General features: G+C 52.0%; 1 long non-coding RNA gene across 2 annotated transcripts in view; it reads right to left on the bottom strand.

Moving 5' to 3' along the window:
• Positions 1–15,994, bottom strand: part of LOC135245580 (uncharacterized) — a 76,131-nt gene extending 60,137 nt beyond the window's left edge. The window contains exon 1 of one of the 2 annotated variants that reach the window (XR_010327306.1): positions 15,409–15,994. This is a non-coding gene — a long non-coding RNA (uncharacterized LOC135245580). The remainder of the gene's footprint in view (positions 1–15,408) is intronic. The other variant, XR_010327305.1, reaches the window with a different exon arrangement.
• Between the last annotated feature and the right edge of the window lie 292 nt (positions 15,995–16,286).

Below are 16,286 nucleotides of genomic sequence, written 5' to 3' on the forward strand. Positions count from 1 at the left end.
GGGGTCTACAGTGTGCAGGACTGAGGGGTCTACAGTCAGAAGTGTGCAGGACTGAGGGGCCTACAGTGTGCAGGAGAGGGGTCTACAGTCAGAAGTGTGCAGGACTGAGGGGCCTACAGTGTGCAGGACTGAGGGGACTACAGTGTGCAGGACTGAGGGGTCTACAGTGTGCAGGACTGAGGGGCCTACAGTGTGCAGGACTGAGGGGCCTATAATGTGCAGAACTGAGGGGACTACAGTGTGCAGGACTGAGGGGACTACAGTGTGCAGGACTGAGGGGTCTACAGTGTGCAGGACTGAGGGGCCTACAGTGTGCAGGACTGAGGGGCCTATAATGTGCAGGACTGAGGGGCCTACAGTGTGCAGGACTGAGGGGCCTATAATGTGCAGGACTGAGGGGCCTACAGTGTGCAGGACTGAGGGGCCTACAGAGCAGTGTGCAGAACTGAGGGGCCTACAGTGTGCAGAACTGAGGGGCCTACAGAGCAGTGTGCAGAACTGAGGGGCCTACAGAGCAGTGTGCAGAACTGAGGGGCCTACAGTGTGCAGAACTGAGGGGCCTACAGTGTGCAGGGCTGAGGGGCCTACAGTGTGCAGGACTGAGGGGCCTACAGTGTGCAGGACAGAGGGGCCTACAGTCAAAAGTATGCAAGACTGAGGGGCCTACAGTGTGCAGGAGTGAGGGGCCTACAGTGTGCAGACGGGGCTGTAATGTTTCCCTGTAGCAGAAAGCCAGGCTGCTGCTCCTTCCAAGCCATAAGCATTTACAAGTGGGTGATTTCATGCCTTCAATTGCAAAAACATTCCCGGGGAGTCACTGAAAAAGCCATCAGCTGCCATAAATAACCTTAATGGAAAAACTCTCTGTTTACACGGAACAAAAGCAGAACATTTTTCCATTCTGCAGAGCACAGAACCGCCCCTCCCCCTCTCCCTCCCCTCCCCTCCCCACTCCCTCCCCTCCCCTACCCCGCTTCCCCTCCCCCCTCGCCCGTTTCACGAAGCGCACAGAACTTCAAATCCATCCAATTACGGCGGTCTAAAAACGGGTTAAAGAAACGGCCGCCGGGTCAGACAGCTGCGGCTCTCTCTTGTTCACCCGCGGCTCCGTTCTGTAAGGTGGACCCCGGAAGCCCACGGCGACGACACCTGCCCCGCGCTCTCCCGGCATCGCGTGCGCCAAAGCCGCCGGCCCTTCTGAACGTGTGTGTGTGTGTGTGTGTGTGTGTGTGTGTACAGTGTGTGTGTGTGTGTGTGTGTGTGTGTTCAGGCTGCCGTTTGGGGGAAGGTGATTGGCTGGAATTTCCACACACCTGCCATTCCTTTATCTGCGGGTTTAAGGCCAGGGACTCGCGCCCGATGTTTGAAGAAGCGCGGCGCTCCGACTGTTTGCTCAACTTCAGCCTACGAACCGCGGGCCTGTTTGAGGAATACTAATACCACAGTGCCTGTGTGTGTGTGTGTGTGTGATACAGTAGTGTACCCTGTGTGTGTGTGTGTGTGTGTGAGATACAGTAGTGTACCCTGTGTGTGTGTGTGTGTGTGTAGTACAGTAGTGTACCCTGTGTGTGTGTGTGTGTGTGTGTGTGAGATACAGTAGTGTACCCTGTGTGTGTGTGTGTGTGTGTGTGTGTGTGTTGTGTGATACAGTAGTGTACCCTGTGTGTGTGTGTGTGTGTGTAGTACAGTAGTGTACCCTGTGTGAGTGTGTGTGTGTGTGTGTGTGTGTGTGTGCCTGTGTGATGTGTGCGATACAGTAGTGTACCCTGTGTGTGTGTGTGTGTGTGTGTGTAGTACAGTAGTGAATCCTGTGTGTGTGTGTGTGGTACAGTAGTGTATCCTGTGTGTGTGTGTGTGTGTGTGTGTGAGCGTGTGTGTGTGTGTGTGCGTGTGCGTGTGTGCACGAGCGTGCGTGAGAGTTCTTCAGCCATAAACCCGACGAGAGTCCGAGCCAACGTCCCTGATGGTCCACTGATCCCTTTCCCCGATGACTGATTGGTCCCCACTTTCCAGATTAGCCCCCTGTCCTGATGAGCGATCGGTCCTCTCCCTGAGCGATTGGCCCACCGTTTGCGCAGGTGGTCTGCGTCCTGGCGGGTGACCGGGCTCTCCGTCCTGACCAATCGCGTTGGTGCTCTCCACTCGGGCCAGATGCGAGCGAGCGAAACGTGGACCCGGTCCCAGCCCGGCTCGTAAAACTCACTCGAAAAAATATCCTTTGATTTTGTTGGCCGAGCATTAGAGCTTCCGAAAGATTGGAATGAGTGTGAAGTGGGGCCTGCACATGGAGCTGGTTATGACTCAGAAGGGTAGCTGTGCTGTGCTGGCAGAGACGCACACACACACACACACACACACACATAACCAGCACAGTACGACACACACACACACACACACGCTACAGCATAGTACTACACACACACACACATAACCAGCACAGTACGACACACACATATACACACACTACAGCACAGTGCGACACACACATACACACACACAACAAGCACAGTACAATACACACACACACGCTACAGCATAGCACTACACACACACACACACACACACTACAGCACAGTGCGACACACACATATACACACACACAACCAGTACAGTACGACACACACACACACACACGCTACAGCACAGTACGACACACACACACATGCTACAGCATAGTACCACACACACACGCTACAGCATAGTACTACACACACACACACTACAGCACAGTGCAACACATGCATATATACACACACACACACACACACAGCACAGTACGACACACACGCTACAGCATAGTACTACACACACACACACACACTACAGCACAGTGCGACACACACATATACACACACACACACAGCACAGCGTAGTACTACACACACACACACACACAGTGTGGGGACTTTTCGCCATCAGATCTGAAATCAGTCAGAGGACCTATTTCACACTCCTGCAGACATCCGCACACAGTGCCCAGTATTTAGGCCACACGGGGACCTCTGGGGAAGACCGTGAGCCAGCTAAAGCTTTTGCACCGGAGGACAGCTTCTCATTTTGATCTCATTTTCAGAGGACAGCGCCCCCTGTGGACGAGAAGCACGCGGTCGTCCTATTTCTCGGCCGGGCGAGAGATCTAACTTTATATTCTTATTTATTTACATCGCACGTCGTTTCGCTCATTCCGGGCAAGCAGCCGGCACCCGCCCTCGACCTCGCTTCCGAAACTTTTGCTTCTCGTGTAGTTTCCCCCAAAACGATGGGTTCCCCCCCCCACGAGTCACCGGTTCTGCCAAACCCAGGGGACGGGCGGGCGGCATTTCACAGGCACTGCACCCGAAATACGGTTTCACGCGTTTCGTGCTACGGCGCTACCCCACAATCATTCGATAGGCACTCTTACCCGGAGTGAGGAACGGTAGCGGAGAACGTCTGTGTTACTGCGAGGAATGCAAATATACCGAATGGCCGAGAAGGCACAGAGGCCCACTGATAATCATAATCATAATGACACAATCATAAGTGCAACGCAAACGTAAAACCACCATTTGTATTATTACAAGACAAAGTAGGATTAGACAGCAAGCAATCATAAGTGCAACGCAAATGTAAAACCACCATTTGTATTATTACAAGACAAAGCAGGATTAGACAGCAAGCTACTACATACATTACAACTGCACTGTATACCTATAGCATTATCCAAAAGGAAATCCAAGGAAAGCAATAAGAAAGGATATTTGAAAGAAAGAAGAAAGGATGTCTAAAGGGGGCCAGGGGAGCCATGCGTACTACAAGGTGTCTCCCTTCAGTTTTGACTAGTGTGTACTTTCCGCCATTCTTCGGTCATCGGAAGGCACGGTGGCGATGAGAGGATGACGTCACTAATGACATCATCAGCGACGGACAGTTTTGGGCAGCCGGCTTTTTAACGACCGGCGTTCTTTGCGTCGTTGCGCGTCGCCGACGTCCGTTCCTGTTTGACTCATTTATCTACCGCTCCGCCCGCCTGCCCAGGTTCCTCGTGTAAAAGAGATTCATCTTCATCTCAACGGGAATTCCCAGCTGAATGAAGGTTAAATCAGAGTTTTAAATGTGCAACCACTGATAACTCTAAAACAGCTACAGACTTTACCGGACATTATTTTATATTGGTCACAGACTCTTATGACCCATGAAGAGCCTTATGACTCTTATGAAGATGAATTTGTGAAACGTGATTAAATGTGTTTCATATGGAAACAAAAAACAAGTAAAAAAAAAAAAAAAAAAAAAAAGGTTTCCTGGTGCTGGACATTCCTGGTAAGGCTGTGTTCTTTTGAGTCACTCGTGACTCACGACGGACCAATGGAGTCGTCCCTCTTAGAAATCGCCCCTGGGGATGGAAAACCCCTGCGTTGCCACGGTACCCCGGAGACCGCCCCCTTGATTGCGGCTCGGATGCGGACGTTCGGACGTCGGAACGGCGAGGGGAGAAACCGCCGCTCTTTTTTTGTTGCGATTCGTCACAGGAGGAGCTCGTTCTATCCCCCCCCCCCTCCCCGTTCGAGGCCGTCAACTTTCGGCTCCCGCTCGAACCCCCCTTTGTTCTCCTCGTCTCCCCTCTCCTCCCCGCGGTCACCGCGCGCGGGTTTCCGCCAAACGCCGACGGCGGCGGCGGCCGCCGCTACAAAGCGCCGGCCCGAGTGCGCTAACCCAAACAGACGCGCTAAACATGCGCTAACGAAAGGCAGGCGGCGGGCCTGGACTCAATAAAGCCCTCGTCCTCGTCCTCGCCCCAGCCGGGCCGGGGAGTCCATTTTGGCTCTGGCAGAACACACACAGAAACTCTGTTAACGCGAGGTAAAAAAAGACGAACGGTCGCACTTCCTCGTACGACGTCGCCGCCGATTGCAACGAACGGATGGAATCTCGCTGCCGTCCCAGACCGCGCAAACCCGCAGGATAACTTAACCGACACAGGGAGTTTTTCCCCCTTCACCGCTGTTGCCTCAGGCGTGCTCCTGTGCAGGTTTAGGCCAGGGTTATCTGTGAAGCGTATTGTGACAAATGCAGTGAAATGCACTTTATAAATAAAATGTGATTGATCGGTTGATTCGTTTTGGATGTGTTCTCTCACACCTTATCGTGTGTTCATCTGAGGCCTGTACGTGGTGGACAGGCCCCCAGAAACTACAACGTTTCTTTTGAGCCCAAAAAACTCAGTCGGCTGAACTCTCCTTTCCCTTTAGGCCCGAGTCTTCGCACTTCTCATTCCCCCCTCCCGCTCCGTCTTCTTTCAGCCTGTCCTCTTTCTCAGGCGTTTCTCTTCGTGCATAAAAACCTGAAGCTTGAGAGAGCTCACTCGAAAGCGGCAGCTGACTGCGCCCGGCTCGAAATCCGTTACAGGTCACATCGAGGCACAAATCGAAAGCGCGTCGCTCGTCAGACGCCAAACAAGTTATTTACCTCACCCGCGGGAAGGAGGGGTGGGCTGAGTAAATAACACGGTAAATAACCGCACGGTCGCGGAACTTCAGAAAAACTCCGCTTTCGGGACCGTCCCAGGACGTGGCCGCCCTCCTCCGATAAGGCGAAAGGTAAGGAGAGCAAGCTCGCCCTTCGCCGGGAACTTTCCGGAACTCTATCGGGTTGGCCCGGCCTCCTCTCCTCGGCGCGGCGACGTCCGCGCGCGGCTAAACGAGCCGCGACGGACGCGCCCGTCGTCCCCGGCGCCCAGAATGCAACGCGGCAGGACGCCGCCGCGCGCCAGGGGCTCCTTCCGCCTTCGAAGGGATTCCGATCCCTATCCGAAAAACAAAAATCCCACCCCCCCCCCCCCCGGAACGTGCTGGCCGAAAATGTTCCTGGAGTAAAGAACGTCCTCAATCTGTCCTCTCGATATTTAATTAACTCCAGTTAACCCCGAATCGGGAAAATCGGGGCCCCCCTCCCCGACACTCAAAACAATAACTGTAATTAATCCATTTTAACTGCGAGGCAGACCTCTATAAATAAAGAACAACTACGAACGTTTCATTAAAATAAATAGGCCACTTTTTTTTTTTGCAAGACTGCTTTTTCAGCAGAAATTGATTCAAAGCACTTTTTTTTCCGGGCACGGACCATTTTTTTAAACGATTCTCACCACGTCCTTGTTTATTTGCATAAACGCAGTCGTTTCACCGGATGATATTGATCCGATGGCACAAATCTGCAGAGATGAAATAATCTACCGACAGTTCTCCTTTTTCTTTGTCCAACACTTCAATCGGGACGCGTTTCAAACGTCCCCGCCGTTCTTGTTTAATTCGTCTGTTTCCGCGGATCGATGTGAGGCGCGAGAGGGCTCCAGGAGCAGGCCGTCTGGAGGTCAGAGACCACGCAGTTCCTTCAGCAGCAAAGAAAAGGTTTTCAGCGGCCGAGAGGGACTGAACTGTAAAGCGCCGATCCTCTTCAAGCTTTCCACTGATCTGGAGAACAAGAGGAGGGGCATCGTCTCATGCACGCGTGCACACATACACACAGGCACGAACACACACACGCACGCACGCACGCAAACATGCACAAACACACACACACACACAGGCACACACACACACACACACAAACACGCACGCAAACATGGACACACACACGCACACACACAAGCACACGCACACGCACACGCACATACATACATACATACAAACGCGCACACACACACCCACGCACACACACACACACACACATACACGCAAACGCACACACACACACACGCACACACACACACACACACACACATACACGCAAACGCACACACACACACACACATACACGCAAACGCACACACACACACACACACACACACACACACACACACACACATATACACGCAAACGCACACACACACACACACACACACAAGCATGCACACACACGCTCGCACACACACACACACACATATACACGCAAACGCACACACACACACACACACACACACACAGCGGTGGCGTAAACTCCGAACGCATCAATACGCAAAGGCTCAAAGACAAGAACGCGCTGGAGAACGCATCCAGATCCAAAACGCGCTCCTGAACGGGGCCTAGACGAAGGAACACTCCAAAAAACCATCCGCAAGCCAGACAGACACTTTCACAGACAGATCTTCTGTCAGCCAGTGAGAGGACGAGGCGGGGGTGTGGGGGGGTTGGTGGGGGCTTGAGGGTTTCTGAAGACTGCTTTCTAAAACGCACTCATGCATCAGTAAAAGAGGAAATTACAGGCTGTGGACTAATTGCACTCGCTGGGGAGAAGACGACAAACCTTAATCAGCGCAGACTGTCTCTCCTTCAAACCTGGCTGCGGCTATGATATCTATTCCCGCTTCCTTCAAATGGTGCACGGTTCCTCGCGCGTAACGAAATCCGGACCGCGTAAGGACCGTTTACTTATGGAAAACGTACTTGGTCAAAACATCTGAACGTTTCCTGCACGCACCACGGCGGTACCCAAAGCCGGGTTTGACCACATCTACGAAACCTCTGAAAGGGAACCTCTTTCCAAGACTAAACATCGTATGAAATGCCACTTACTTCGCCCGCTAAAATGGTGGACCTGGGAGACGGCTGGCGCTCTCGCCGCAGCCCCAACCCCGCCTCTCCTAATGCATCATGGGAAAAAAAACGAGGGAGCGAAGAGTAACGGAGAGCCGTCCGGCGGCGGCGGCGGGAAACGCTAACGGCGGAACTGACTGCATTAGCGGACCGGGGGGGGGTGGGGGGGGGGGACCGAAGAGCCGGTCCTCAGCCCGACGCCCGAGAGCGCTCAACGTCAATTTCACACAGGCTTCCAGCGTTAGCCGCCGCCGCTACCAGGCCGGGGGTTTCGTTAGCCGTTCTCTTTCCCATTGTTACTACGCGCTCTCTCAGACGCGCGACCTCTGACCCCCCCCCTGGTCTTCTCCCCGGGTCCTCCGGGAGGGGCCCGGGAGGGCTCCGTTGCGCGGAGCTGGCGGTGGGGAAGGGCTCTGCAGGGGCACATCTGCCGTGTGAAAGCCCAGAGCGGCGGCGGCGGCGGCAGCAGACGGACGGGGTAATGTTTACAGGCCTGTTTAATTGGCGCCGCGGGGCGGCTAGCTGGGCGGCGGAGGCGGCTTTGTCTCGTCTCACGCAGCCTCGCCGGTTACAGGCGCCAGGGGGCGGGGCCAGGGGGCGGGGCCAGGGGGCGGGGCGGGGGGCGGGGAGACAGTGGGGCCAGGGAGTTTGAGGGACAGCGCTGCTTCGTGCCACTGCTTTAACTTCCTGTCGTAAGTCAGGAACAGGTATAGTAGGGATAGGAGTAAGTGTGATGGATGGTAAATGGTAAATGGACTGCATTTATATAGCGCTTTTATCCAAAGCGCTTTACAATTGATGCCTCGCATTCACCAGAGCAGTTAGGGGTTAGGTGTCTTGCTCAGGGACGCTTCGACATGCCCAGGGCAGGGGATCGAACCGGCAACCCTCCCACTGCCAGACAAGCGCTCTTACCTCCTGAGCTATGTCGCCCCCGAGGTGATGACACCTTACAATTCAGGCTCTGGGGAATAAAGTGTCCACCAATCATCACGCATGTTGTTCCATCTGTTTTCACCAACACGCCCTGCGATTGGTGGAGCTCCTCCCTGGTTTCTACACTAATTTTCCACTCCTGTTTTATTTTCCCTGTTTTCGGTCAGGGAGGTGGGCGAGCGGCAGGGACGCCGGAGGGCGCTGTCGGGGGGGGGGGGGGGGTGTGATGCGTACGAGCGCTCACGAAAGCGCGTGCTGTCATGACAACGGCGAGCGGTTCAAAAGGTAGGCGAGCGAAACGCATTCAAGTCCCAGCCTGAAAGACAGGGGCTCCTCCTGCCAAGAACAACAACACACAAAAAAAAAAAAAAACTAAACAAATTAGAGCATTAACTCCAGACTCCCAGCATGCAGTGGGAAGACGGGTGATCCAGAGGCCGTGTGGCTGCGTGAGCCTTTTGGATCCTGGGTTAGTCCTACAGGGCTGCTTCTGCTGCTGGTCCCTTTGGTCTCGTACACACACACACGCGCACACACACACATACACTCACACACACTCACACATGCACACACACACACACTCACACACTCACACATGCACACACACACACACTCACACATGCACACACACACACACTCACACACTCACACATGCACACACACACACACTCACACACTCACACATGCACACACACACACACTCACACATGCACACACACACACACTCACACACTCGCACATGCACACGCATACACTCACACATGCACACACACATACACTCACACACTCACACATGCACACACACATACACTCACACATGCACACACACATACACTCACACACTCACACATGCACACACACATACACTCACACACTCACACATGCACACACACATACACTCACACATGCACACACACATACACTCACACACTCACACATGCACACACACATACACTCACACACTCACACATGCACACACACATACACTCACACACTCACACATGCACACACACATACACTCACACATGCACACACACATACACTCACACACTCACACATGCACACACACATACACTCACACATGCACACACACATACACTCACACACTCACACATGCACACACACATACACTCACACACTCACACATGCACACACACATACACTCACACATGCACACACACATACACTCACACACTCACACATACACTCACACACTCACACATGCACACACACATACACTCACACATGCACACACACATACACTCACACACTCACACATGCACACACACATACACTCACACACACACACACACACACACTCTCACACACTCACACATGCACACACACATACACTCACACACACACACACACACATACACTCTCACACACACTCACACACTCACACACTCTCACACACTCACACACTCTCACACTCTCACACTCTCACACTCACACACTCACACACTCACACACTCACACACACACACACACGCAAACAAACATCCATTTACCCCCCCTATCCCAGGCTCCCTCACTTGGCTCACTCACCAACCCGCATTCGGGCCACGCCCATACGCTTGACTGCTCCCACACCTGACCGCACCCACTCGGGTCACGCCCGAACACTCGATCGCCGCGAGGACCGGCAAAAAGCCCAAACGCGCCGTCGCTCGAGACGCGTGGCCACGCCCACGGCACCGCCCTCTTTCCCCCCCCCCAGCAGGAGGCGAAGGAGAAAGGGGCTCGCTCCCAATTCTACGGGGCGACTCACAGACTGTCGGGATGACATCACCCCCCCTCTCCGCGGAATAAAAAGGCTTTTTTTACGGCGAGCCTTTATCCCGAGGCGCTAAGCAACGGAATTAAACGCAAGAAACGGCGGGGACGTTTGAAACGCGTTACGATTGAAGCGCTGGAGAAACGGACAAAGAAAAAGGAGAACTGTCGGAAGATTATTTCATCTCTGCAGATTTGTGCCTTCGGATCAATATCACCCGGCGAAACGATCGCGTTTATGCAAATAAACAAGGACGTGGTGAGAATCGTTAAAAAACGGAAAAAAAAGTGCTTTGAATCAATTCCTGCTGAAAAAGCAGTCTTGCAAAAAAAAGTGGGGGGGGGGGACGGGGGACGGAATCGCAGAAACCCGTTTACGGTCCGGGGGGGGTAATTTCATTTTCCAACATTTCGGTCCATCGCCATGGCGCCAGAAGCCCCGCCCCCCGCCCCGCCCGCCCCGTAGCGGATAAGCCGGAGCTCCGCGGAGCTGCTCTGCGATCAGGTCCCCCTCATCCTGGCAAGCGCGACGCCGTAGCGATTGCTCACCGCTGAAATACAGGACTCCGGGGGGGGACGTGTGGATTTCAGACATTGCCGCGATGCCTAGGGCCACGTTTTTGGAGTTAGGAAACCGAAACCTCAGACCCCAAGGGGGTTCGGTCTCCTAAATCCCTCCCGCTGCCGCTGGTCTGAACCAGCGCGGTGTCATTATGCTTTATCTGCGACTGGAATCCGCCTTGTTCTCTGGGCCAGTGCCCAAACCGGTACACAATACAAGTGCTGCTGTATTGAACTTGGAGGGAACACCAGTCTGTCAACTGGCCATGCTAATCCCCTGTTACTTAGCTGTGTTTGTCCCATGTAACTTAGCCATGCTAGTGCCATTTATCTTAGCCTTGCTTTTCCCATCTAACTTAGCCTTGCTTATCCCCTGCAACTTAGCCTTGGTTATCCCCTGTAATTTAGCTATGCTAGTGCCGTGTAGCTTAGCCTTGATATTCCCTGATGCTCACCATTACTCTGCCATGACCAGGCCGGGTTATTTCCCTGTAACTTCGCCGTATGTACCACTGAACAAAGCCTTATGTGAAAGTGACTATCAGCCCGGTAGATCTGGAGTCTCCATTTCCACCCGAAGCGTCCCGAACGAGTTTGACGGCCGCTCTGCCTGCGTTCACAAGACCGCAGCGGGCGCAAACACGGGAATCCGTACTCAAACCAAAAAAACCGCAAGAGCACAACTGGAGGAACTGAACCGCCACCGATCCCTCCCTGCCTCCCTCCCTGCCTCCCTCTTCCAAGCGTCCTCGTTTCCCCAGCGCTAGCCAAGCCGTAACCTCACCCACCGCGCAATCTGCTCTTCATCAATCCCAGAGACAGGAGGAGGCTCCCCCGGCCTCCCCTTCCTTTCCTGGGGGGCCTCTGAAGACCCTCGTCCTTCCCATTTCGCATCGTCTGAGTCATTACATTACATTAGAGGCATTTAGCAGACGCTCTTATCCAGAGCGACTTACACAACTTTTTACATTGTATCCATTTATACAGCTGGATATATACTGAAGCAATGCAGGTTAACGGCAGTGTCCTTACCCAGGAATCGAACCTGCAACCTTTCGGTTACAAGCCCAGTTCCTTACCCACTGTGCTACACTCCGAGTCGCGAAGTAAATTGCACCACAGCTGTGCAAGAGAACTTGGCGGAATATGAATATGAAAACACCTCTTCATAAATATGAAATATAAAAATATATTTCACAGCAGCACAATATATGTCAATAACTCAAGTGCTAATAGTCTGAACATGGGCCAACGCATTGTGAAGTGCTGCAATACATTGATAACATTTTTATTGCAACGAACTGTGTTTTCGAATATACTACATTTCCAAATGGGGAGATTAAGGATGCAGTGCTTAAAACTTTTTAAAATTTTCTTTAAAGTCAGAGTTCTAGAACTCCACTGCTGTCAATCATCAGTAGCGATTGTGACATCAGCATCAGAATGTTCAGTTACGAACATTCCAGCCACATTTTACATTTTACACGATCTTACACCTTACTGGGTTTAGCAGAAAAAATGGGGAGGAGGCCACATTGTCAGATGTAGCACCGATAGGGCTGGTGAACCAATGATAAACGCTCAAGAGTTCAGTTCCCAGAGAAGCCTGATCCCGCGGCTCTCATCTTGATCCACAGGGGGCGCCAACACCAGGTCTCAGCCAACCGGCAGGCTCAGTAATTCAAAACACGCAACCGGCGGCGTGAAACCATCGAGGTTATCTCTGCTGTCTGTGAGACACATCTGCGCGTGGGGCTCGAGTGCTGAGCGCGTTGCCCCGGGCGACGGCCAATGAAAAATCCCGGGGACGGACAGCCGCGGGTCCCTTCCCTCCAGGATTGGCTGCTGGCCCCGGAGAGTAAAAAGGCGGTGCTCCCCGGAGAGAGACCACGGGCAGCTCCGTCAGAGGCCGCTGCCACGGGCGACGCATGTCAACACATGATTTTTCCCCTGACCAATAAGGAAGTGCTGATTTTTCCACTGACCAATTAGAAAGGCCTTTATTACTCAGCTTGATTGCTGAAGAGCCTTTTGAAGAGTGCCCACATGACACTGGCCAAGTGACCGAGACCCCCAGAGGCCGGGGGAATACTGTGCCTGAGGCGGGAGGCGGGGTCAGAGGTCAAGGTGGGAAAAAACAAACAAACAAAAACCAACATTGATACGGCACCAGCAGAGCCATTGTTGAGGATGGCGCCAGATCGTCTCAGCTGCCATGAGACTGTGCGACGACTTTCACAAACGCGGCGGGCGGGATGGATGTCAGCGGCAGAAACCTCGATTACGCCAGGAGAACCCAACACGCGAGCGTCGAATAGAAGCGTCGTAACGGTGCCAGTTATGGTGGAAGGCTGGGCGGGAAAGTGCTGATGCCCGGTTTAAACCTAAGAGCCAAAACAAAAAACAACGGAGCGTTACGCGGAAACATCTGCGCCCTCCTCGAACCTCGCTCTGCCATGGGGGCGGGGCGTCCGTCGTCCGCGCCGTCCGCGCCGAGGAACCGCGAAAGAGAGAGAGAGCGCGGAACGAGCCGACGGGGCGCGCGGGGAGACAGGAAGTGAGGTCGCCGTTCTTCGGGCAGAGGGGCTCGTAGGGTCGCGAGAGCAGGAAGTGCCGGGGGAATGCATGGGAGAGGGGGAGGGGGAGGGGGAGGGGGAGTGGGGGAGGGCGGGGTCAAAGGGCTCGGCTCTCCCCTTTCTAATAAATGGCTCGGAGCGAGATAAGGCCGGAAAAATCCCAGAATAATTAAGACTGGGGGGGGGGGGGGGAAAGGCAGAAATAAATCAGCCGCTTTAAAATGGCCGCCGTTTCCCTGCTGGCGCGGGCGCTCTCTGGCACGTCGATCCGGCCGTTTTGTCCGGGTGAGCGAGCGTCCGGGCGCGTGCGGCGACCCCGCATTCTCCAGACCTGGCTTTCCCGAGCGGCAGCTCGGATCATCAGAGCGCACGGACACAGGGCGTCTGACGGCAGGAAGACTCGATGCCCTTACACAAGGCCTAAAACATGAACACACACCTGAATACCGCAGACCCGATATGCAAAACCATCGCCTTGCGTCCTCACACGGTCTGTGTTCCATTAACAACCTTTTTTTCTTCAATAAAGCAGGAAGCCACTACGGTTATAGCACTTTGTTCATGAAGAGGCTGAGTTCCATTAGCATAGTCCTTCACATCTCCCACTCCGTTCTGGTTTCGAACGTAGGCTTGCGATACGCACTTGGTGCAGCTTCCCATAGCGGTCTTTTGAAAGCCGCTTTTTGGATGAAAGTAACCGCCAAATGGATACGCGCCAATCTAAATGCGAGTTCTGCAGACTTTGTCGGTTTCACTTTAGGAAACTTCGCTCTCAAGTCCTACCAAGAAACAGAGCGCCACTTTTATAACTGACATCTTTATTTTGTCGAGAAGACAAGCGTGTGCAATCTGCAGAAAAACAACACAAACAAAACCAAAAAAAAAAAAAAAAACGGATGAAGAAAAACTTTTTTCTGTGAAGACTTTGCTTCCCTTTAAACTAAAGTGGGGGTGGGGGGGGGCACAACGACTGCAGTGCTGTAGGGTCTGGGCCAGAGAGGCTGCCAATTCCCAGGACAATCACAAGCATGGCAGGCGGCCCACATTCTCCACCCCTAGCTGCCACTGCTCAGCTGTTGCATCTCAAAGCGCTCTGAAGTTATACTTCAATTCCTCACATTCTACAGAAGCCTTGAAAAGCACCCCCCCAACACACACACACACACACTCGACACACAGTTCCATGCTGCTGTATTCTACTAAACTGTTCCTGCCTCATGCGATTATACTCTAGTCTAAAATTGTTTTAAAAAAATAAAATAAAATACTTACAGTAAATACACAATGTGAGCAGTTATAGGGGGAAAAACTGATTGCACAAAATAATATGTAATTATTATATAAAGTATTACATTTTTCTAGAAATTAATATATACAGTATTTATAATATGTACCCAAACTGTTGCTTTTGAAAATAAAGCTGCATAAACACCAAGCGAGGTAAACGAGTCATGACACAATAAATAGAACACAATGAGGTTTTGTGCCAAACCTGAACTTGTATAAATTACGATTTATGCTAATTCATCATGGTGTCATAACGGTAAAACCGTACCAGAAATAATACGTGGGTTCAAAATTGTACACGAAAACAGTCCACTGTGTAGCCTAGCATACTTCGTAACAAGTTAGCTAGACGGCTAGCCATTTAACAAAACACGGTAACGATGCATTTTAAGTCTTGCTCTTATTCTAGGCTGAGTTATGCATGTTGTATTATCGAATGAACTCCCCTAGACCTAGAGAACATTTCTATATTTAAAATTTAAAGTTCAATAACGCATGCTCGCGTGCACACAGCTGTATCCTACCTAGCTAACGTCTCAGCTTTTAAAAGGATGTATATCCACTAAATCTGTGGATCTGAGGCAACTGAAGAGAGGTTGGTACACTTCAAAATAAAAATACATCCGGGCAAAAGTAAACGTTTCAATGTTTGTCACAAACAACAAGGAGAAATCGTGAAGCCATTTGAAATGTTTTACCTTCTCGGAGTCTTGTTTCCAAATAACTTCGCAAGTCTCTCTCTTGAAAACCAAGGCCAAAAATCAAAACAAAACTTTCATGCATACATAAACTTTACTCTTCGCCTCGTTTGTCTTCAAAACAAGATTATCCCGAATCCTGCACCGACTATACAGCTCATGTTCCCAAAAGATACTTGGCTTCGGGGAGAAAACGACGAACATTTGGTCCCTCCGTACTCCTGAGCCCGTTACGGTTCTCGCTACTTTCTGAATTATTAGCAACTGTGGGTTTTTTCCCCGTCTGGAGGCGGAAATGAAGTACGCTGCGAACGAAAATAGGGACGCACTGACTCCTACAGGCGCGATGGCAAAGTCTTTGGGGAAAAAAGCCACGGAAACACGAACTTTAGGCAGCGCAAGAGGTTTTCAGAGAGTTTGTGGAGGGGGGGATGGTTTCGTCTTTGAAGACTCGTCAGTCTTTCGTGTACGTACACGCAATCCGTCGCGTGCCAGAGACCGTTTTACGGTTCAGTCACTGAAGAACAAATCTGACAACCGAGAAGGTTTCTCGCAGGAATAAGTGAATTCCTTGCCCTGAGGGCAATCTCCTCGTAAAACTATTTGGAGAGATGCTCAGTTTTATAGTTTTGGTAAACTATAGGCGAAATGTGTTAATATAGGCCAATGCTAATTAATTGTATTGATTTCTGTCGCATCCTTTTTTTTATTCTGTTGTGGCTGTGACGTGAATGACTGGACATTATGCCATTAGCACTTCTGCAAGCCACGGAATGTTCCAGGCCTGCTGCAGGTTTTTTTATTTTATTGTATACGAGTTTCTTGTATACATTGAGCTACTGTCCGCATGTAATCTGATTTAAGGCACAACTTTTCTT

This window comes from Anguilla rostrata, chromosome 19, assembly GCF_018555375.3.
Source record: "Anguilla rostrata isolate EN2019 chromosome 19, ASM1855537v3, whole genome shotgun sequence".
Classification (NCBI taxonomy): domain Eukaryota; kingdom Metazoa; phylum Chordata; class Actinopteri; order Anguilliformes; family Anguillidae; genus Anguilla; species Anguilla rostrata.